We start from the raw sequence: 23,654 nt of genomic DNA, 5'->3' as shown, positions 1-23,654 counted from the left end.
AGTCCTTACAGCTGTGTTGAGCTTGGTCAAATACATGCTGGCTGAACTACATGTGGCTAACAATTCTATTCCATTCCATATAGGTCCTTATGCCATATCCATAGTAGCCTGAATATGCTAGTGCACTAAGCAACATGACTAACATCTGTGATGTGGTTCTTTTTTTCTTGCTCTCGTCTTCTCCCAAGGGGGGAAATTGTGTGTGCAGTGGAGACTATTGTTTTAAATGCACCCCTGCTTCGTGCTTAGAACAGCTCTAGAGGAGAGGATTCCCACTCATGGCCCTTATGCTGAACAGGCAGCACTTGTTCCCCTAAGCCACCATGTGAATGTGTATAACACTGTGATGACCGTAATTTGCAAGGCTAGACCTGTGGCACACAGGTGACTTTTGAAAAATAATTAGAGGAACTGCTCAGCCAAAAGGTCTTGTCACCTGTTGTATTTTTTGAATGTACTGTGCCCTAGGTGGTACATACTCCTACCATTGGTTCCTAAAATTTCCCACCACTGGTAGCAACAGTGGGAGCATTAATGAAGGCCGCCTACCCCAATCTAACCATTATGTTGTAGAAGACTGCTCTGAGCAGGCCAAGGTGACATAGCTGTAAAATGAGACAGGCTCGGGGTGGCCTGTCTGCACTGCACTTCTAGCACTGCTGTCAGTGGTGGGAAATCTTGTAGGATGGGAAGTCTGGGGTAGACAGAGCCTTTTTCTGTATTCTGCACCAGGATGGTGTTGTCTTTATTTACGGCCTTCATAAGGAGTTGCATGAAATCAGGTTTCTTTTTCCATGTTGTTGTTTCAGGTGATGTCTGCCCGACACAACACTGGCAGCGGTGTGCAATGCACGTGTGGCTACGTGCTGCAGTGAAAAGCAGACTGTGTCCACACTGCGCTGTGTGAGCCACACACATCAATGAAAGACTCTGGCAGGGGGCAAGCTTTCTGCAAGAGCCTTTCCCCACTGCCGGAGTTGTTCCCTGAGGCAGGAAAGGGCTCCAGCAGCTGAGAGGCAGGACACTCACAAAGGCACAGCTTAGGGGAGCAGAGAGTGCTTAGGTATTTGCATACATACCCACACCCTTCTGGCATTTCTTTACTTGCCTAAGCCGTGCCTTGCTGGCTACATTGCTATTAATATCCGTGCTATGTGGGTATGTAGTCTACACGCTGCTGAAAGAAGAGTTCAGTGTAGACATACCTGTATGCATTTCTCATAGACTCATAGACTTTAAGGGCAGAAGGGACCATTCTGATCGTCTAGTCTGACCTCCTGCACAACGCAGGCCACAGAATCTCACCCACTCACTCCTGTAACAAACCCTTGACCTATGTCTGAGCTATTGAAGTCCTCAACTCATGGTTTAAAGACTTCAAGGTGTAGAGAATCCTCCATCAAGTGACCTGTGCCCCACGCTGCAGAGGAAGACGAAAACCCCACAGGGCCTCTGCCAATCTGCCCTGGAGGAAAATTCCTTCCCCACCCCAGATATGGCGATCAGCTGAACCCTGAGCATGTGGGCAAGACTCACCAGCCAGACACCCAGGAAAGAATTCTCTGTAGTAACACAGATCCCACCCTATCTAGTGTCCCATCACAGGCCACTGGGTATATTTACTGCTAATAGTCAAAGATCAATTAATTGCCAAAATTAGGCTATCCCATCATACCATCCCCTCCATAAACTTATCAAGCTTAGTCTTGAAGCCAGATATGTCTTTTGCCTCCACTGCTCCCCTTGGAAGGCTATTCCAGAACTTCACTCCTCTGATGGTTAGAAACCTCAGTCTAATTTCAAGTCTAAACTTCCTGATGGCCATACCCCAGCCAGCTAGACTATATCCCATGGTTAGCAGCTTTTGGCAGTCAGGATGCATATCACCTCTTTTTACAGGAGCAACAAGATGCACTTGGCAGCAAGTTCTCCCCCGAACTTTCCTGATCAACAGAATGGCTGTAGTGTCGAATAGTGTCAGAAGTGCTCTGCTCTTCCTTGCGTTGCCATATCTGTTCATTCATTCATCCTTAATTCCACAGCTTTGGAAAGACTGCCACTCAATCTAGGAACAAACACAATTTGCAATCAGACTCTGTTGAAAATTCACATGCATCTGTAAATAGGCCTTCCTGCTACTTTCTTGTTGGGTGAACAGTAGGTCTGAAATGTATAGTGCTGCCTATTGAAAAAGTAAGTGTGGGCACACTGCACCCTTTACTGACAGTATTGCAAGCCACTCATTTTGATGATGCAAACTTGGAGGAAGCTGTCTGAAATTTACCCAGGTACTTTCCCTAAATGGTGGTGTAAATATTTAAAGACGTCAAGGCCCAGATCTTCAAAGATATTTCCATAGCAAGACACCTTTTATGAAGTCTGTCTCATTCTTATTTGCAGAGCTGAATTGTTTTCTATCAAAAGTTTGAACATGCATTTTGTCTTTCTCATCTGTACGAAATATGTTCACCCATTAAAAAGAGCCGTTGCTTATAGCTCTGTTATTGCAGGGTGTAATGCTACTTCTTGTTTTTAGGTTTTTCAGTTTATAACTGCATGAACTATTATAAGATTTGGTATAAACTTCTGCTTAAAAGGTATGCCATCAGCCTGAAATTTAGTCAGCCTCAAAAAGTGAAGTAAAAGTAGCTGTGAGTACTCCACTGCCTCTGAATCCCCCTGCCAATTGTTATGGTTTTAAATCATATTTTTCTATTCTTTAAAATGTCTTTTCTTTCGCCTGTTGATGCGTGAGCGACTCAACTACACAGGGGAAACAGAGACACTGACTATAAGTGAAATTCTGTCACCTGCACAAAGTAAACAAACTGGAAGAAGAAAAAAACCCAGAGGGGGAAAACACAGTTTTTCTCTAATCTCTTACAGCTACAGTAATCTTGGGTATTTCTTGCAACGCGGTTAGGGAGAAACATTTTGGACAGAAGTGATTTTTTTAAAGTTGACAATGTCCCTCTGAAAGCTTTCCAAACACAATCCATACACTATGGATGGAGCTAGAGTAGAAGTTAGTTTGCCTACATAGAAGCACAGACACCTTATGCTGCACCACAATGGATTTTGCACCTTTTTTCTTTTTTTATTTAAATCAGCACCTTTGGTACCATGTAAATATTCATGATCAGTCAGAACAGCAGCCACGTCAACAAGAGTTCTCGCAGGCCAGACAGGCACTTGTAGGTGGACAATGTCCTTAACAACCCACTGGAGTCGGGGGGCATGGAACCTGTCCTCTTTCCCCAACCAGACAGACAACTGGAGAAACAGATGCGATGGATCCCAGTCTTCGTGCGTGAGTGGGAACAGGAGGCAGCAGCCTGGGCTTCTAGTAGTATTTTAATTATTGTTTTAATTCTGCAGTCTCCCAGATGTTCACAACAGGTGCTTTAGACATTATAAAAGCAAAGAAGCAAGCAAATTAACATTGCAACGTATCATTACATCAAGCACTTCACTTAAAGAAATTGACAAGAAGGCTCTTTATTTAATACTGCCTGGCATGCAGCATTTTCAGTATGGGTAGCAGCATTTTGAGCAGAAATGAAAATACAACACCCAGACCCCCTTTGCAAATCTATTTCCCAGGGATGTCTAGATCTGAAGGAATCTTTCCCAGAAATAAAGAAAAGGAGGACTTGTGGCACCTTAGAGACTAACAAATTTATTTGAGCATAAGCTTTCGTGAGCTACAGCTCACTTCATCGGATGCATTCGGTGGAAAACTCAGTGGGGAGATTTATATACACACACAGAGAACATGAAACAATGGGTTTTATCATACACACTGTAAGGAGAGTGATCACTTAAGATGAGCTATTACCAGCAGGAAGGAGGGGGGGAAGGAGGAAAACCTTTTGTGGTGATAATCAAGTTAACAAGAATGTCTGAGGAACAGTGGGAGGTGGGGTGGGGGAAGAAATAACATGGGGAAATAGTTTTACTTTATGTAATGACCCATCCACTCCCAGTCTCTATTCAAGCCTAAGTTAATTGTATCCAGTTTGCAAATTAGTTCCAATTCAGCAGTCTCTTGTTGGAGTCTGTTTTTGAAGTTTTTTTGTTGAAGGATAGCCAATCTCAGTTCTGTAATTGTGTGACTGGAGAGATTGACGTGTTCTCCGACTGGTTTTTGAATGTTATAATTCTTGACGTCTGATTTGTGTCCATTTATTCTTTTATGTAGAGACTGTCCAGTTTGACCAATGTACATGGCAGAGGGGCATTGCTGGCACATGATGACATATATCACATTGGTAGATGCGCAGGTGAATGAGCCTCTGATAGTGTGGCTGATGTGATTAGGCCCTATGATGGTGTCCCCTGAATAGATATGTGGACACAGTTGGCAACGGGCTTTGTTGCAAGGATTAGTGGTTCTATTGTGTGGTATGTGGTTGCTGGTGAGTATTTGCTTCAGGTTGGGGGGCTGTCTGTAAGCAAGGACTGGCCTGTCTCCCAAGATCTGTGAGAGAGATGGGTCATCCATCAGGATAGGCTGTAGATCCTTGATGATGCATTGGAGAGGTTTTAGTTGGGGGCTGAAGGTGATGGCTAGTGGCATTCTGTTATTTTCTTTTTTGGGCCTGTCCTGTAGTAGGTGATTTCTGGGTACTCTTCTGGCTCTGTCAATCTGTTTCTTCACTTCAGCAGGTGGGTATTGTAGTTGTAAGAATGTTTGATAGCGATCTTGTAGGTGTTTGTCTCTGTCTGAGGGGTTGAAGCAAATGCGGTTGTATCATAGAGCTTGGCTGTAGACAATGGATCATGTGGTATGGTCTGGATGAAAGCTAGAGGCATGTAGGTAGGAATAGCGGTCAGTAGGTTTCCGATATAGGGTGGTGTTTATGTGACCATCGCTTATTAGCACCGTAGTGTCCAGGAAGTGGATCTCTTTTGTGGACTGGTCCAGGCTGAGGTTGATGGTTGGATGGAAATTGTTGAAATCATGGTGGAATTCCTCAAAGGCTTCTTTTCCATGGGTTCAGATGATGAAGATGTCATCAATGTAGCGCAAGTAGAGTAGGGGCATTAGTGGACGAGAGCTGAGGAAGCGTTGTTCTAAGTCAGCCATAAAAAGGGTGGCATACTGTGGGGCCATGCAGGTACCCATTGCAGTGCCGCTGATTTGAAGGTATACATTGTGCCCAAATGTGAAATAGTTATGGCTGAGGACAAAGTCACAAAGTTCAGCCACCAGGTTAGCCATGACATTATCGGGGATACTGTTCCTGACGGCTTGTAGTCCATCTTTGTGTGGAATGTTGGTGTAGAGGGCTTCTACATCCATAGTGGCCAGGATGGTGTTTTTAGGAAGATCACAGATGGATTGTAGTTTCCTCAGGAAGTCAGTGGTGTCCCGAAGATAGCTGGGAGTGCTGGTAGCGTAGGGCCTGAGGAGGGAGTCTACATAGCCAGATAATCCTGCTGTCAGGGTGCCAATGCCTGAGATGATGGGGTGTCCACGATTTCCAGGTTTATGGATCTTGGGTAGCAGATAGAATACCCCTGGTCGGGGTTCCAGGGGTGTGTCTGTGCGGATTTGTTCTTGTGCTTTTTCAGGGAGTTTCTTGAGTAAATGCTGTAGTTTCTTTTGGTAACCCTCAGTGGGATCAGAGGGTAATGGCTTGTAGAAAGTGGTGTTGGAGATCTGCCTAGTAGCCTCTTGTTCATATTCCAACCTATTCATGATGACGACAGCACCTCCTTTGTCAGCCTTTTTGATTATGATGTCAGAGTTGTTTCTGAGGCTGTGGATGGCATTGTGTTCTGCACGGCTGAGGTTATGGGGCAAGTGATGCTGCTTTTCCACAATTTCAGCCCGTGCACATCGGCAGAAGCACTCTATGTAGAAGTCCAGTCTGTTATTTCGACCTTCAAGAGGAATCCACCCAGAATCCTTCTTTTTGTAGTGTTGGTAGGAAGGTCCCTGTGGGTTAATATGTTGGTTAGAGGTGTGTTGGAAATATTCCTTGAGTCGGAGACGTCGAAAAAAGGATTTTAGGTCACTACAGAACTGTATTATGTTCGTGGGGGTGGAGGGGCAAAAGGAGAGGCCCCGAGATAGGACAGATTCTTCTGCTGGGCTAAGAAATGATGCTTTTACTGGGAAACAGTAAGACTCCATGTCAGATTAATGATTAGTCAAGATGCAATTTTGCTGCGTGACACACAGCCTGCATGTGTGTCACTTGGCCTCATAGCTTACACCACCTGCCCTGGACTGTGTCCCTCTCCCTGTCAGCCACCATGCTGCTCTGGAGCCCGAGAACAGCAATGTGACTAGGAGAGCGGCCGAGAGATTTAAAAGAAACCTCTTGTAAAAATAGCTTGGCAGACGCCTCACCCCACAAGTGGCAATAGTTCAGGAAGAACCTCCCATAATGGTTCAGAGGGCTTTACACTTGGGTTGGGGGGATCCATGGAAGGATAGCTCTAGAGTCTCACATTGCATTTCAGCTAGGTTACATCAGGCTATGTGAAGTGGTAACTGTTTTCCCACAGGCACTGCACGTGTACTAGGTACATTGCAAGCTGATCAAATCATCTACTTAATGCTCACAGTGAAGAGGGTGAGAATCATGCATTGTTGTGGTCTATATGAGAGAGAAACGTTCAGAAAGGAAAGAGTGGGTTGTGTCTTTATGTCACAGGCCAATGAAAAGAAGCTAGCAAATACAGAAAAATAACAGAATGCAAGATAGGCTGATATGAAAGGAGATGTGGAGAGTCCAAAATGATTTACATACTGTACATTAGTCTGACCTGAGTGATAGCAACATAGACTACCTGGTGAAATTCAGATCCTAATCTCTATAGGAAACAAGTGTAAGTCTGAATTCATTGCAGATGGGCCTGTCATTTCAGTGTCTGGCTCTTCAAGAGAAACAAAGTAATTTTTGTAATTTGATATGTCAGAGGAGTATTTTTGTGTGGTTTATGAGGGGGGATTAGCTGCTTACAAGGATAATGACTATTTCAAGATTGTGGAGGAGTGATTTTTATGTTTTCAAGATTGGCACAGGTTAGGGGGAACACTATCGGTTAGGGATTTTAATGGGTATGTTGAGTTACATATTGCTGAAACTGTCATTTTATGTAACTTCAGAAAATATACATAAGTGCCAGGGTCTCTTGTTATTCAGCCATTACTTTGGCATGATACCAGTACGAACGCGTGCCACAAAGCAGGGCTTACAAAATGCAGAGTGAAAAAGCAGTTAAGATTTGATAGTGTTTTGGATCTCTTAGAAACCTAAAAATATCCATGAATACGTGCACATGTGTGGTGCTTTAGCCACCAGAACATCTTGGGGAATTCTCAAATGTTCCCATCTTTTATGTGGCCTACGACTTTACTGGTGAAAACGCAATGATTTTTATAGCACTCCTTACAACAGATACAAAGACATTACAAAGTTTAAAGAGGGAAACTAAGTTATATCTGCTTAAAATCCTCTTTTACTGTAAACTTAGAAAATATATACATGTGCTGTGCTACTGCATCCCGATTGTTTTTTGGACAATGTATCACACATGTTGTGTAGGTGACTGCAGTTCTGGAATGTAAAATACTTGCCATCTTTTTGTCCTATAGTGCAGTTTATCTGAGGACTGCACAACACTCTGCAAACACATATTGAGTCTCACATTACACCTGTGAGGAGGGGAAGGGAATGTATAGTTATCACATTACCTACCACTGATATACAGCCACTTCTCTTGGTAGAAGAGGCCTGCTTCTTCTCCCACTGGAATCACTGGAAAAACTTCCAAAAATTCACTGGGAGTAAGGTCGAGTCCATAATAAACAAACAGTGAAATCCTGCCCCTCTCCCCGCCCCAAGTCGACTGGAGTTTTGCCATTGATTTCAGTGAGGTTAGGATTTCACCCACAAAGTCAACAACTGTGATAACTAATTACATGAATATATGTTATGTTATTACAGGATTTTAGTGAAATACAAAACATGAGAAAGGTTAACTAGAAGTGCATTTCTGCTGATGAAGTGTGTACGTAGCACTTTGACTTCAAAGATGATGGAGTCCTTTGCCTCAAACCTTATAGGACTGTTTTCCTTGAATTAGAAAGCTGGTATCATTTCAGGAAATTATGGCCAGAATTATACTCTTCTCAAATATATAGAAGTTTAGGATAAATGAAAATTAACTAAGCAATAAAGGATTCTATCCAAATTACACACATTATCATTCTTTTTACCTTTTCCCTTCTTTTTTTCTTAAGGTTCATGCTCTTTCTTATATATCTATATGGGGATTGAAGTGGTTAACTTATTAGGGCCAAATCCTGAGGGCCAGAATGGTGCAAAAGGGCAGGAAAAATGGCCAGGTTCTGGCGCACAATTAATGTTGATCAGTGTGTTAAGTCTGATGTTTCCAACTTTTAACAATATTAAATTGGAAGGACGCAAAGAAATGTAAAGCCGGTGAAAAAAATCAAGATCATTTTATATGCATCTCACCGTTAACCTATTCAACGGAATGACTTGTCATTTTCAGAAAAAAATAAATCTAGCCCTTGTATTAAGTGCTGTGTATTTGGGAAGGATATATGTTGTTCTTTATACAAACCCAGTTAGATAGTTCTCTTCTTTGACTTCATTTTTCAATATATCCTTAGCTATGCAGTCAGAACTATCACCTCCATAATATAAATTTTCCTTTGATCTCTTAAAGAGAAAATAGTTATAGGATATCTCAGCACAAAATCACAAACTTCCTTACAGAGAGGATTGTACATATATTCAGCAGTGAAGAGGTTAACAGAAGGATTTTTTTTTTCCACCAAAGCCTCCACGAGCTCTTTAAGTGGCCTAGGCATCTCTCCAAGAATGTGTTAATAGTCACTATGTTTCAACCCAGCAGTGTCTATGAATCTCTAGGGGGTGGTGACAAGGTGAGATGATTAGATAGACTATCATTATCTCATAAGACAGACACACTCCACAATAGAAAGAACTAGGTTGTTGAACACAAGCCACATAGATTAAATTGGATCAGCTCAGAAGTTGATTCAAATTCTTTGAGCTATGCTCAGATCCTGGGCTACAACTGCTGTTTATTAACATATATTTGTTTCACATCTGCAACACACTTCCATACTCACTGGGCATGTAGGTCCAGCTTTTCAGTGGACCTCCATTTGGTGTACACTCCAAATTTGCAGTCATACCTGTTTGTGTGGTATGTGATATACACAAATAACTATTTCCATGCACAGATGCAGCTTTTGTTTCTGAAAACAAGGCACACATATCTTTTATGAACTCCAATCAGAGCCAAATGAAAATTTGGACAACCCATAGAGTATATCACTTCTACATTCATATGTCAACCGGGATATGGTAATCCACAAGGCAATACTGCCTGGGCAATATGTTTTGGAATTCAGCTTCTTCCTCAGGTTCATCTTCTTGTTCTCATTCTCATTGTCTTTTCATCCTGTCTTCTCAGAATGGCCCTTTCCCTTCCAGCTCATACACCTCCTGACCAATTCATTCTACAAGAGAAAATAAATATTCAAACCCAAAACAACCATTTACACCAAGCAGTGTAGGGCTAGGGAACCAGCTTCACACATCTAGATCTCATGAAGGCCTAAAGGGACTTCCACCTGTCCCTTTTGCCTCTATGTATAACTAAGTCATAGGCATATCACCGTCCCACCAGTTACTTCTGGGGATCTCACATAAGGTGGGAAGAGGTGACGATCACCCCATCATTCAGTCAGTATTGTTATGATGGGATATTTGAACTCATAGGACTCAAAATATCACATAATTTTAGTTGTTTCTGTAAATGTCACCTGCATTTGACTGTTATATTGCTGGTACATAAAGTTCATCTATTTCTCCTAGTATTGGCTTTGTGTCCCCCATGCCCCTCTGGAAATAAGTCCTTCACATAACAGGCCAACGTTCAGATGCTGGAACATGTGTTTAAATTTAATAGACTGGACTGTGCATTCACCATTCTCGCACATCTGAGCCAGGCTGATATTCAACCAACAGTCCCCACACAAACACTCGGTGTGGCTCTCCACCCATTAGCAATCTAAAGCCTAATATGTCCTTGACACAGAATCTTCTCTGCCACCCACAATTTCCCTAATGTGAAGTTAAATAAAGCTCAGACAAAAGGTAAAACATTTGGCATAAAGCAGGGATGCGCTAGGGATTTGGAGCCGCTCTGTAATGATTTGTGAATACTATATGTTGGCCTGGCTATTGGGATGTTTACTGTAAGAATATATTAGGTTCATTAGTGGACTGTCTGGATGAAATAGGGAGGAAGGAAAAGAATGGCACAAGATAAGCCACCTCTCAACAAACATTTAAGAGGGACAATGCTAGAGCTGGTCAGGTGCCCATACTCACTCAGACCTGTAGGATAATCATGGTTGCCACATAGGTTACATAGTCCAGGTCCTGGTCTAGAAGTGAAAGAACTGTGAAATCCCATCTCCAGATAGGTAAAGGCATGCAGCCTAACAGCTGAAGAGGTGCTCTCAGACAGAGGTGTAGCTAGCCCTGTAACCATGATACATGGATAAAATAAAGTGTGCTAAAGAGAAGGATAAAATAGATGGTCATGGTCAATAATATGTCTAGATCACATTTAAGGATGCCCAAACCATCAACTGGCATATCCATCTATATGTTCATGTGTGTTTTATTTGTATTTAATGGTTGTGATAAGAACAACAGTTTACATTTCACATTTGAGATGTCACCTCTAGACAACATGGACTCAGTCTTTTGGGGACCCTCAGCCCCTTTTGAAACCAAACAAAATTGAAGACACTCAATCACTTCACAGGATCAATCTCTTTGTGACTAGTTTTAATCAAATGAATCCAGATGGGTTATAGGCTACATTAGTCCTTGCCCTCTGATAATGCCAGCTATTTAGTTAATTAATTAGCAGGTGTTTAAAATTAATTACACTTTCAAACAACAAACAATGAATTGGAAAAAAAAATCACTGTGGTCACAGGTAAGCATCACATGGTTGAGCATTTCAGTATTCTGCCACTACATACCACAGCCACCACTGGGTCTTCTGCACCAAGAAGATAGCTTTTTACCACTTGAGCTGAAGAAGTAGTCCAATAACTAAGAGAAAGTAGGAGGCTCTAAAGTTACTAGAACCAGCTATGAGACAGAGTCAGGCGCATATACCTTTGTTCAGCATGTGCTGTAAGCAGATAAATAAAATATCTGACTCAAAAGTGAAAGTATCTATCTGCTATGTGACAGGTTTCAGAGTAGCAGCCCTGTTAGTCTGTATCTGCAAAAAGAAAAAGTAGGACTTGTGGCACCTTAGAGACAAACAAATTTATTTGAGCATAAGCTTTCGTGAGCTACAGCTGCATCCGACAAAGCGAGCTGTAGCTCACGAAAGCTTATGCTCAAATAAATTTGTTAGTCTCTAAGGTGCCACAAGTCCTCCTTTTCTATCTGCTATGTGTAGCTTTTGCAGTGGGTTTTTAAAAGATTTTTAAAATATTTTTTAAAAAATAGATTATGGGAGTAGCAGCCCTGCTTACATGTTCAAGTAGAGAGCAGGCATTTTGAACTCCAGAACATCTTAATTAGTGGGGGGAAAAAAATCAGTCTGAGGTTACATAAAGCAATATGTATCAAGCTGCAAATGCTGAAGTAGGGCCAGATCACAGGATTTGTAATTAGAGTGAGTACATAGTGCTTCCTAGCTGAACAAAATATGATGGGCACCTGTTTCTGCAATGCCAGAGTTTGAGAGGACTCCCCATGAAAGCAGATACCCCTCTGAGGGGAAAGTGAGTGCCTTCTCTCAGGCGGGTATGTGTCACAGCTAGTTCAAGAGAAATTGCTTCTAGACAGTTAAGCTTCCCCTGAAACCTCAGCATATCTATTAATAAGGGAGAGTGAAAGTAGGGCTAGAAAATAAACTAGAAGCACAAGCAGTAGTCACCTGAGGCTGCACATGATTAACTTCACCAAAGTGCACTATGTGGCTGTAAAAGGAGAAAATACATAGAAATTCCTTGTTAGGTTAGAGAATGTTAAAAATAAACTCGTGCAGCTTCCACAACAATGCTTGACAGAACCAGGAGTCAGTTTGTCATTTGGGGCCTAATTCTGACCTTACACCAGTTTTATATTGTAAACTTCACTGCTTTCAGTGGAGTTACTGCCTATTTACCTCAGTGTATGTGAAATCAGAATTAGGGCCTTTGTCTAAGATGCCAGAAAATAACAGTGGCCCCCTACAGAGATAATAGTGCTAAAAGTTTTATTCCTACACAAAGTAGATACTATTTTATAATCACAAAGCCCTGTCTCTTATCAGACCATTCACAATAGTCAATCAGGAGCATATTTCACTGTAAGATAGTACAGCCTCCAGTAACTGATATTTAGAAAATACTCTGAATTCATTCTGGAGTGAAAGGAAATGGCCCTAACCCACTCTGCAGATATCCCTGAGCTCCACAGACAGAGAAGCAGAGGAATCTTTACCAAGTGCAACTGTTACTGTCTCTGCACTTCTGTGATTTTCTGAACAATATTATGAAACATGCCGAGAGACCTACTTTCTGAATTAAACTGAATCTCATTTCAACTGCTTTAGCAAACAGGTAATTGAGAAGACAGACTAACAAAATTATCTATATCTGTAGTGCAAGATGCTTTTATTTCCCCTCAGTATTGAAGCAAAGTTGTCTACCGTATTAAGTCTCTTTCTTTGTCCTGTCTCCAGAACCAGTGAGCAAATCCTGTCCACCCGCTCTCTGGGGGCACATACCGCTTGCTAGGCAGCGAAACTGAAAGAATTCTGCTGTGTGGGAAGCAGGAAGCACTGAATCTGAACCCCCTGCAGATCTATTCCCCATGAGGCTTGCCTCCTTCCACCCCAAAGTACAGGGTGGGTTGGGGTGTGGGGGTGGCCAATGGATCTACAAGCCATCCCCTTTGTCTCTCCTTGTAGGGGCCGTGCCGCTGGGATCCGTTTTCTAGAGATTTGAATTACTCATTAATAAAAAATAACTGTTATAAATGTATTCTTTGCAATTCATGAATTTTAGGTTCATATGTTTTTCGTGTGCACTGCAAGTAGTCCAAATTTCTCAAAGAGACAATTATCTTCAAACACTGAAGCTTAGGAAATGACCTATTCTAACAGCAAGCTTAACACACTGTCCCTTAAAACACATGGATGTGTTGAGATTTTCAGTCTCCACAACCTAAACCCTAATTCTGCCTGAGTTGTAACAGAACCCTCCAAATTGCACTTCTTTGCTTTCATACCTACCTCCTGATCCTGAAAACTCTTCATTTATGCAATTAAAAATTTGCAAAATGAGGCCCTAAATTGTAGGATGAATTATTTTAAGTTTGAGTGGGTTTTTTCACCCAATGAAACTAAAATCAAACTCCACACCTCAGCAGGGCAGTCTGTGGAAATTAGTGTCCTTTTTTTCCTCTTCAGTGCACTTCTTAAATATTTCTCACAAAAAACATTTGAATCTATAAAAGAATACTGAAAATGTGCACTAATGACTGGCAGACCCATTGCCGATTGTCAGATTTTGTGAAGCGGTGAGAATGTAAAAAAAAGCCACAAACATACTATATTAAAGTGTTATTAAATGTACGGTAGTCTGTTTTGTTACAGAAAGGAATTGTTGGCAATAAAAGAGTTGACTACAGCACTAGCCTGGGGTCAGAAAAGCACTTAAGCACGTGCTTACCTTCATTGGGACATACGTACCTTAACATATGCTTAAGTAACACTCTTACACTGTGGGGAATGGACATCTGCTGCAAGTCAGTGACAGCAACGGAAGGTGCATTCCCTCAGCACCTTAGGTGATCATGTCCCGCCTGAGAAGTGGAGAGAGGCCAAACTTTGTTTGGTGTCAATTATTGGGTTAGCAAGTTAATGAAGTGAGAGTTAATTGCATTCCCTTGCCGGAAGACATTTTTTTCAGAGATCTTATATGGGCCCAAATCAGAAAACCCTGGACTAGTCACATTACAAAAAGAGTTGATTTTGTATTTCTGGTCCTTAAACTTGTTCTCCATAAAACAGAAAATCATCAAGATGAACAGGAATAATGAATGTAAGGTAGACAAACAGGATACACACCCATGAAATGCAAAATTTGACCAATGAGAGGAAATAAGGCTGTAGGGAGAATATGAAGTAAGATGTTTATACAAAAGATTCTAAGAAGAAGACAAGACATTCTCCAAAAGATGCTAACAGAGACACTGCAATTAAAGGGAAGCCCTTCGTGCATACATCTGAGTGCAGGGTTTGTCCCATTGTCTATTGAAATGTAAGTATATTGCAAAAGAAGACCAAATAATTATTTAAAGAATACGTGATCATTTATCTTTCTTCGTGCGTCTTAATTAACATCCTGTTTATTTAATGGGGAAAATACATATTGATGCATTCAAAAGTGAAGTTCTAGGCCACTCACATGTATGTTTTAGCAATTCAAAAGATACATCAAATAAGCAACATTGGAAGAAAAGAACAGTAATAAAAAATAGCAGGTGCATTTAAATATAATGCTCATTATATTTAAGTTTTGTGAAGATATTTCTTATGGTAAATAGTAATGTTAAGAGAACTTTGCATTTAAAGAGAGTACTGGAAACACTCTATACCCTGCTACATTTCCATTTGCATTGAATCCAGTTACTCAATTAAAATACAATTTTAAAATGTGAAGCTTAGCCACCCTTATATATGGGACTTCCTCCAGCTCTATCCACTGCATTGTCAAAACTCAAACAGATGGAGCAGAAGGAGTGCATTCAGTTCTGAAACTGAAGCCAGAACAACAACCAGAAGATCCAGGCAATCTGCTCTGTTCCTCACAAGGAGAATTTACACATAGTGGGAATGTTTTTAATTGTCCATCTCTCACAAAAGAAAAGGAAAATAGCTTAATCACAACACAAACTTTTAAAATCAGACAGACTGAGGAGGAATGTGGTAATATTCTGCATGAAAACAATAAGGGTAAAATTCTAGTACCAAAACATAACATACTGTTTTTAAAAAAATGAGGAAAAAAAAATGAGGGCAGTTCAAACAAGCAAAAGCACAATGTTCTGAGAGCGTAATGCATTTATGGGGCCAGAATTCAGCCGGCATACATTGTCAGAGCTCTACGGACTGGCATTTAAAATGGTATCACATGTTCCATTAGGGACCGATCCTCAACTGGGAACCAGTCCTGACTGAGGTAAAATGCTCAGAGTCGAAACTGTTTCTCAGGCTATCGTGCATTCCAGAGCCTCCCCTGTTGACTCTGCAGCCGATGCGCCTCGCTGTAGAAGGTTTGGCCAAATTCTCCATGTAGTTGTGGGTGCATGGGCTGTACTCCAAACCCTCCCTTATTTGCCCATGCACCAGCTGCTCATCCATACCCTTGAACATAGATTCTCAAATGGGGAGTCAGGACCACCAAGGGGTTGTAAACATGTTTCGGTGGGAAACAACCACCCTCCCTTATTTATGGCTAGATGGGAAGGGTTCCTGAAATGGTAGTCTGTTGTAAGATGGGGTCCCAGTTTGGAAAAGATTGAGATCCACTGCTCTTGAGGACAGAATCCTGCAGAACATTACTCTGAGGCCTGCGGTGACTGCACGCTGGCTCTGCATGGAGTCCCCACCTCTCCCCACACAGGACACAGTAGAATAATTTCAGATGCATTCCTGGGACATTCTGGAACAGCCTTCCCATAGCAGTATTGGGGGCAAATAACCTAGTTTTAAGACTGAGCTGATACATTTATAAATGGGATTAAATGTGATAGCAAGGGACAGGATTTGATGGCCCAGGTGGTCCCTTCCTGTCCCATATCTGATACCCTGTACTCCAAAGCAGCCGTGCATGCCTGCAATAATTGGATGGCAGGATATTCCTATTTGCAAGGCTCTTGGGGCCTATAGCAATGCTCAGCAAAATCCTACAGATATTACTAGGCCTGAAACCAACCCAGCATTCCTAAACATTAAAAATGCCAGATACTGAAGGAGGTTTAATAGGTCTGTAGTAGTAGTAGCCTGGGAATGCTTAGCAGACAGGAGAGATGCACCCTCCCCCTGCATCCTATTTTGCAAGTTCATCGGAACATTGCCAAAGAGTAACATCAATATATGCAACTACCAGACTTGGGGTTAAAATGATCATTCTTTGTGTCCAAGTGAATGCATATTAAAAATGAAATATCTACAAAGCATCATTTTAAGACTGCAAAATCATGTTCATAATTATGATTTTCCATCACTAGTTTATAAGATGCCTTGAGGAGATTGAAACAGCAGTTTCCCTTTCCCTCAATCATACATGTCCATTTTGTTTTCACAAGGCTCAGCAGAAAGGTCTGAGTTGCTGGCCTTTGGGGGATGGGGAGGGTCTTTCTTTCAGCAGACATGAGTGTTGACATGAGCTATAAAAGGTTACATGGACTTTGGACATGAATCTAAGAAGGAAGAGGGAAGGGTCCTTACTACATATCAATTGCTGGGCCTACAAATCTTGATCGTGTCCTTTTAAGCAGATTCCAAATGGCATTTTGCTTTTTTCTACAAACGCCAGTATTTGAAACACCCATGTGGGCTTGAGGGAAGAATCGCTTTTCACCATACGAAGTGTATGCATAATTTCCCGAGTAAAATGGCATGCCACTGTATTCATTTATTCCCATGAAAGGGATTCCACATTCTAAGCAATGACTGACATCAGGTATGAAGAGTTATTCTGAAAAAGAGGAGGCATATTACATTAGGACTACTAGGAAGCAAGGAAGATATTCATTAACATGGGGTCTTTTTCCCCCCTCCCCCACTGAATGGCATGCCAAAGCCTTGATACAAAAATGACAATGCGTGATACCAGCCACTCATTCTCCACCATGCCAAGTGCACAGCATTGCAGAAACGGTTTCCATGCACAGCAGAATCTGAAGCACAGCCCATTTAAATTTCATATGTTTTGCACAAATGAAAGTTGCAGCCACACATATTCATGTGTTGCATTTCTTTGGCAGTAAAACACATGTGACCTAGAAATAATGTCATTTAACAAATTCATGACCTTCTGAAATACACACTTCAGGAGTTAAAAAAACCCCCAGCAATGACTAACTGGACGTAAAACTCTTTGTTAGGGTGCGTACAACTTTTGTGTTTGCTTTATATAATCATTCACATCATTGAGGTTTACTAGCGTGAATGATGGTGGAAATCAAATTTTAATCTCACATGCTCAAATACGCATGGAAAGAGAATTTTATCAATTCGCTTTTCTTGAGCAGTTTACATCAGAAACAAGATTACAGGCATTCTATACAATCAATTCTATTCTATTTTATTCCTTTTAGTTTGTCATACGACCATCCCCAGGAAATAGTGATCTGCCCACAGATATTCTGGGAACCGAAAAAGAGGCTACATTCATCATATGAATTATCGGCTGCAATATACGCAGACCAAACAGTTAATGATTTTCTTATTACAGTAGCAAGAATACAAGCTTTTTATTCATAACATCTGGAGCCTGACAACTGGCTGTACTGTTTTTCCAAGAAGAAGGGGGTTTCAAAAGAGGTTGTTGGATGATAAAATTAAAGCACTAGTTTCCAGTTGTTGAGACACAGGCAATGTCTACACTATGGACCTTACAGTAGCACAGCTTTACAGCTGCAGCTGCACCGCTGTAAGGGCTCCTGTATAGCTGCTCTGTGCTGGCAGGAGAGCTCTCCCGCAGGCATAATTACACCACCCCAACAAGCGGCAGTAGATCTGACGGCAGGAGACACTCTCATGCCAGCAGAGCGCTGTCCAAACTGGCGCTTTTGTCGGTGACACTTATGTCAATCGGGGGGGGGGGTGTTTTTTCACATCCCTGGCTGACAAAAATGCTAGTGGAGACAAAACCTAAGGGGAAAAATCCTGCTCATTATACTCATGCAAGTAGACCCATTGGATGAAATGAGCAGGAGTTGTCCCATAATCTGGCTCCAGATTGGGGAAGGTGGCGGGGAGGGATTGTATAATTTAGTAGTAGAAGAGTGGTATGGAGGTCTGATAACAGCTACGCCAGCTTACGCTCGAGTGGCAACTGAGAGGACATTGTGTTGCAGCACTGTACCCAGGCTCGGGCGTGTGGGTTGGATTTGGTTATTACTCCCACCAGAAGGTTTTTATTTAATAAGAACAGAATTAAGCAAGATTTTTTTTAGAAGTAAATCAGTGATGCCTAGTACAGCTTGATTTAACTAATTAAAGCTGGCCTGTGGCCACACCAGCTTGGGCTGTACACGTATCAGCTTTTATTAGCTAAGTAACATCAGGCTGGATCAGTACTTGGATTGGGGACTTTGACATAAATCCCAGGTGCTACAAGAGGTGGTGTAACTGAGCTTGTAGAATGGAAGTGTTCCTCCCGCTGTGTCCCCACTGCACTGGGATAAGATGGCATCCTACAAGGGATCAACTGTGCTGCTGAAGCCAGCCCCTTTCACATGAGATGTTATTTACTGTCTTACAATCCTCAAAAAAACATGCTGGAGTTTCACAAGATGGCATGATCCTTGCCTCAAGCAGCTTACAAAGTCACTTCTGACATGAGGGGGTAATGAAACAGTTGGGATGAGTTAAGGGAAGAAGGGCAGCGGGAACATCAACAAGATTCTTCTGCTCCTCAATGAAAGGAAGTGCACTGCATGAGGGAGAAGTCTTCCCCCCTGCCTGATAATTAGTAGAAATAAATGGTTTGGTTGGCTATAATAGTCTTCATTTCTATCCCAAAACTCTCGTGTGTGTAACCCATGATTACACTGTGTGGCTCTCTGTCTCCCTCTAGTGACTGGACCACACAGACATTTATGTGTCAACTAGAGCCTTTAAGTGGACACTGGGTCATCTCGCTCCTATAGCAGAAGCTTCTGCTTTTAGAGCCAGAGTTCCCAGTTTCAGTCCCTGTTACTGGCTACCCATGCAGGGGCCTTGTGTTACATGTGCTATTATAAAGGTTATCACATCCCACCCCAGAAGTGGATGCATTTCAGTCATGTGGAGAAGTGATCTCTGTAAGCCAAATCCCCCCCAACGTTAGTATGAAAAGGCCCAGTTCATAGAAAAATGAACTTCAGCCCAAAATGTTGTTGCTGACCAGATGCCTGTGCATCAAGCTATTGTTAGGTATGGGGGAGAGAAGCAGACATGGCCTGTAGCTCAGCAATTAGGCTGATTTTGGGTCATGAGGCTTTATGCTGCATGGACTAATCGGCCATAGCTAAGACATTTCCACTTTTCCCTATCCCTGTTCCTGAGCAGTGAACAACCCGAGAGAGGTCACATCTGTGGTGCTCAGATACCTGCAGAGTCCCCTGCCTTGCTACTTGCCCCACCAGCACACGTCCGTTGTTCACTCCTATAGTGTGTCACCATAAGTCAGCTCAGGAGCTAGCCCTCTAGATGTAGTTTGGGATTCTTGCTAAAGGGCTTTTAAAAATGGGATTCTTATAGCCCACATTGATTCTAAAAAAAAAAAAAATGTCGGGTTTAAAAGTTTTTGATAACTCTAAGGGACCAGTATACACATTCTGCAATTGTATTGCCTATATTAGAGCAAGTCCTCAGTTCTTATTTGAACAAAATCCCCACTGAATTCAACAACAGTGTTTCCAACACTCGTGATTTTCTCCTGTAAGTCGAATGATATCAGGAGTTTTAATTCAAGCTCCACCTCCTGGAGCTAAGTGATCTTGTGAGAATCTCAGTTTTCTTTTTTTAAGTAAATGTCTAGTCTTCTTGATTGCTGAGAAGAGATGAAAGCATGGCCCAATATGGCTCAAATACAAGAAGGCAAATAATCCAACATTTAGTATTTTAAAAAATTTTGTTGGGATTCTTTCGCCAATCTCATGATTTTTGAATGTGAGGAGCTGGCATACTACAGTTGGAATCCGGCCTGAATAAGGACTAAAACTGAGAGCCAAATCACCCTCCTGGAGGAAAAGCAAAACAAAGATGGGACTGACAACTCGGGGCCTGATTCAAAACTCCAGGTTTAAGATGCCGTCGTGCCCTAACTACTGAATATTACTGAATTGAGCAGGGGGCAGTATTCCAAATTGGGTTCAGCCCCAACCTGTACAAATTGGCTCCTTAACATGAGCTGAACTGAAACCACAGATCCCAGGTTTGCAATTCTGGATCCAGATCTGCATGATTCACTAAGGCTCATTGCTACTTAAAGCACAATTTTGAGATCTCTGAAATACAGTAAAATAATCTGAGAGTATCATTTAGAAGTTAAAAGTTAATTTGTTCCTTTTTTCAGACTATGTACATCCCCAATTTTACAGATATATGTAACTACAAATAGCACAGTGCAGAAGTGACTGCAGTGCACTGCCCGGTCTCTCTGTGCATGGGTGCACACGAATGCTTCGGGACTCATCTACAATTTGCTGCTGTAATTCCTCAAAGTCAGCAAGTATTAATTCATGAAAAAGGAAACCAGTTTTTTCTTCATTCAAAAAATGTTAGAAGTATCTTGGGCTAAAGACACATTGTGCAGATCTGGGTACAAGTTGGCCATAGCTGTTCCTGGAGGTGCCTCTTACACAGGTTTTACTGGCATGAATTAGGCTTTCATTAGGGAAACACAATACCCCAACTTCTGCTGCCACTAGTGGTGTTTGTGTCACAGAAATACTTTCCACCAAAGGCAGATCTCGAGCAAACCAGCACAGTGTCAGTGCTGACTGCCAACCTACGCAGTCACACTACTGAAAATGAAAAAGTAATTCCTCTTCACCCCCCTCCACATATTTCTAATATTCCTGTCATTATAGTACCTCCATGCCAACAAGTATTTGGTACTGGGGAAAACCAAATATATTTGCAGAGAGTAGCATGACCTCCGTAACCTGTCCAATTTATTTTTCAGTAATTTGCTCAGTGTTTATAGAAGGCAGTGTTGGCCAGGGGCTTACACTGGTCTGGGACTCAGGAGAATTGGGTTCTATTCCCAGCTCTGCCAATAGGCTTTTGGGTGGCCTTGGGCAAGTCGCTTTAATGCTCAGAGACTCAGTTTCCTCGTCTGTAAAAAGGAGATACTGAGTGGCTTCCTTTGTAAATTGCTTGGAGATCTACTGATGAAAAAAAGAGCTAGGTATTATTATTATAAGTATAGTATATATCTAATTCATAGATTCATAGATACTAAGGTCAGAAGGGACCATTCTGATCATCTAGTCTGACCTCCTGCACAGCGCAGGCCACAGAATCTCACCCACCCACTCCTATGAAAAACCTCACCCATGTCTGAGTTATTGAAGTCCTTAAATCATGGTTTAAAGACTTCAAGGAGCAGAGAAGCCTCCCTCAAGTCAACCATGCCCCATGCTACAACTGTGAACATTTAAATAGATAAAAATTTTAAAAAGTTTAAAAATAAAAATTGATATCATTCTGCCAAGCCTACGTATATCTCAGGCCACTAACTGCCCAGCCATCTTCAGACTAAGCCCTGCCACCAGAACTGGATCAAAGTATTATAGCCCTCAGGAAACTAAACTCTTGTCAATAGATGCAGTCTTGGATAATTCAATTGCTCATAGTATTTTTATAGTCCAGTGAAGGGAAGAAGTGTGGGGGGAACTGAATTAGTAATGGGCAAACCTTACAAGGTTAATTTGGCTGTAATAAGCATCCATAAGATTCAACATGTATCCAAAGTTTATTCAGTCCCTCTTGATGGTGAAATCAAGCTGAAAATCTGGTGAGTGGTGAAATCAGGAAGTGAGGAGGCATAGCAAAATAGTTTAAACCCTAAGAAGTTTTCCAAACTGTTTCAAATTTTAAAAATAAAAGAATTCCAGTTGGTTCTGAGTTAGCTCTTCATCCTTAACTTTATCTGCCTATGTCTCTAAATAACTTCCCACTGAACACTCTTATCTTACAGTAAAGCATTAAATGTTTGCCCCAACTTTGCCCCTCCTTTAACCATTAATTCTTCTGTGTGAATAAAGACGGTGTTGGCATGTGTGTAGATAAATTACCCTAATCATTGCAGAAGCATATGAGTATCTAGAAATCCCAGCACATGATGCAGGTGATATCACATGAATCAGGCATCCTGAGTCAGCATGTGGCATGAATTACTTCTAACCCTCAGAAAGGGTAGTTCCTCTGGGTCACGTTGAGGTCACTAGAGCAACCCAGGGAAGTTCACGTTGCGAATGTTTGTCCTACTCCTGGCTGGAGAGCGCTTTATAAGCAAGACTTCAGTTTCCAGCATTTTTCAGAGTTCTTTCACATTAAAAATACAACTATTTATCTGAAAATAACATTTATTTTATTTTAGGCTCCAAAGCATGCAGCTGCTAACAAAGAAACAGAAAGCAGCCGATTATTTGTACGTCATTTACTTTAACTACAACATGACAGTAGAGCTCTTATATTAATTTCTCAATATCTTTAGATGCTGCATCATGTAACAAGAAATAATGGCTGCTACAAGTGATACGGGGATAACAAACGTACCTCAGAAACAGCTTCCCCTTAAACAAACGCAGTGGTCAAAAGAAAACAGCTTTGTGACTAGACTCATGGAAAAAAGAAGCCAGCTATTAGAAACGGGTTTGCCAAATATACCGCTGAGTTGTCTTTTCTTTCCTAATCTGTGTATCTGCTGTTATACAAAAGAGCTCTCAAGGGCTGGCCTGCTAAAGCACTCTCAATTCTTTTTTCACTTAAAAAAGGCAGAGCTGGCAAAGGCACAATAAATAAAAATAACAAGCATATGATGCCCGAGATGCATGTGAACATAAAGTGACGTTGGCAGCCCCCGCAAATAGAACGCCAGTTAAAAATAGCCTTTGTCTAAATGTGGAAAGTGTGTAAATATAGTAGCGGTTTCAGCTTACTATTGAGGCTCACAAGCTCCAAGGAACAGAAGCTTATTATAGAGCATGTGCGTCAGAGGAGGGGGGAAAAGGGAAAAAAGAAAGACAAACTACTCTGCCATTAGTATTTACAATGAGACGAAAATTAGTTTTTTCCCCATTCATTGTTTGGAAAGTGGACAAGGGTAAAATAACTGGCAGATGTCTGCATGTTGTAATAGCGCTAAAAAGGAAAAAGAGGAAACTACAGGAAAGAGGAATGATAAATCTAGACCCAAGAAGGACAAACAATGGTTGCACAGAAAATGGGATATGGAGACAGTGGGAGAGATTTTGATCTCAGTTACACTGAAGTAAACAAGGAGTACTGTAACTTCCTTGACTTCAATGGAGCTATTCTGGATTTACATATGCTGGTGTAACTGAGATCAGAATTTAAGCCAGGGAGCCTATTGTTGTGCTGAATGAAAAGAATGAAAGTGGCAGTGATTTGTCTCAATAAAAATGCATATACTGGATTCTGGTGACAACAAAATAGACTTCACTTTTTTCCCCTAATACTTTACTTGGTATTTCATCCCACATATTCAACAAGCTCTGAAATAAGGAAACTTAGAAAATCCCCAAATAAACTCTATGGAATAATCTACACCCAATTAAGACTTTATCCTGCATGACACAGAAGGCTAC

The 23,654-nt window shown here is 41.5% G+C and overlaps 1 long non-coding RNA gene across 1 annotated transcript in view; it reads right to left on the bottom strand.

Annotated features, from left to right (window-relative positions):
* Positions 1–7,793: 7,793 nt before the first annotated feature.
* Positions 7,794–23,654, bottom strand: part of LOC119851446 — a 160,251-nt gene continuing 144,390 nt past the window's right edge. Inside the window, exons 3-4 of the long non-coding RNA XR_006279132.1 lie at positions 10,413–10,565; positions 7,794–9,535 (exon numbers count right to left, since the gene is read on the bottom strand). This is a non-coding gene — a long non-coding RNA (uncharacterized LOC119851446). The remainder of the gene's footprint in view (positions 9,536–10,412; positions 10,566–23,654) is intronic.

The sequence above is a fragment of the Dermochelys coriacea genome, chromosome 2 (assembly GCF_009764565.3).
Source record: "Dermochelys coriacea isolate rDerCor1 chromosome 2, rDerCor1.pri.v4, whole genome shotgun sequence".
NCBI classification, from domain to species: domain Eukaryota; kingdom Metazoa; phylum Chordata; order Testudines; family Dermochelyidae; genus Dermochelys; species Dermochelys coriacea.
Note: the sequence above shows the minus strand (reverse complement) of the source record. Positions and strands in the feature narration are given on the sequence as shown.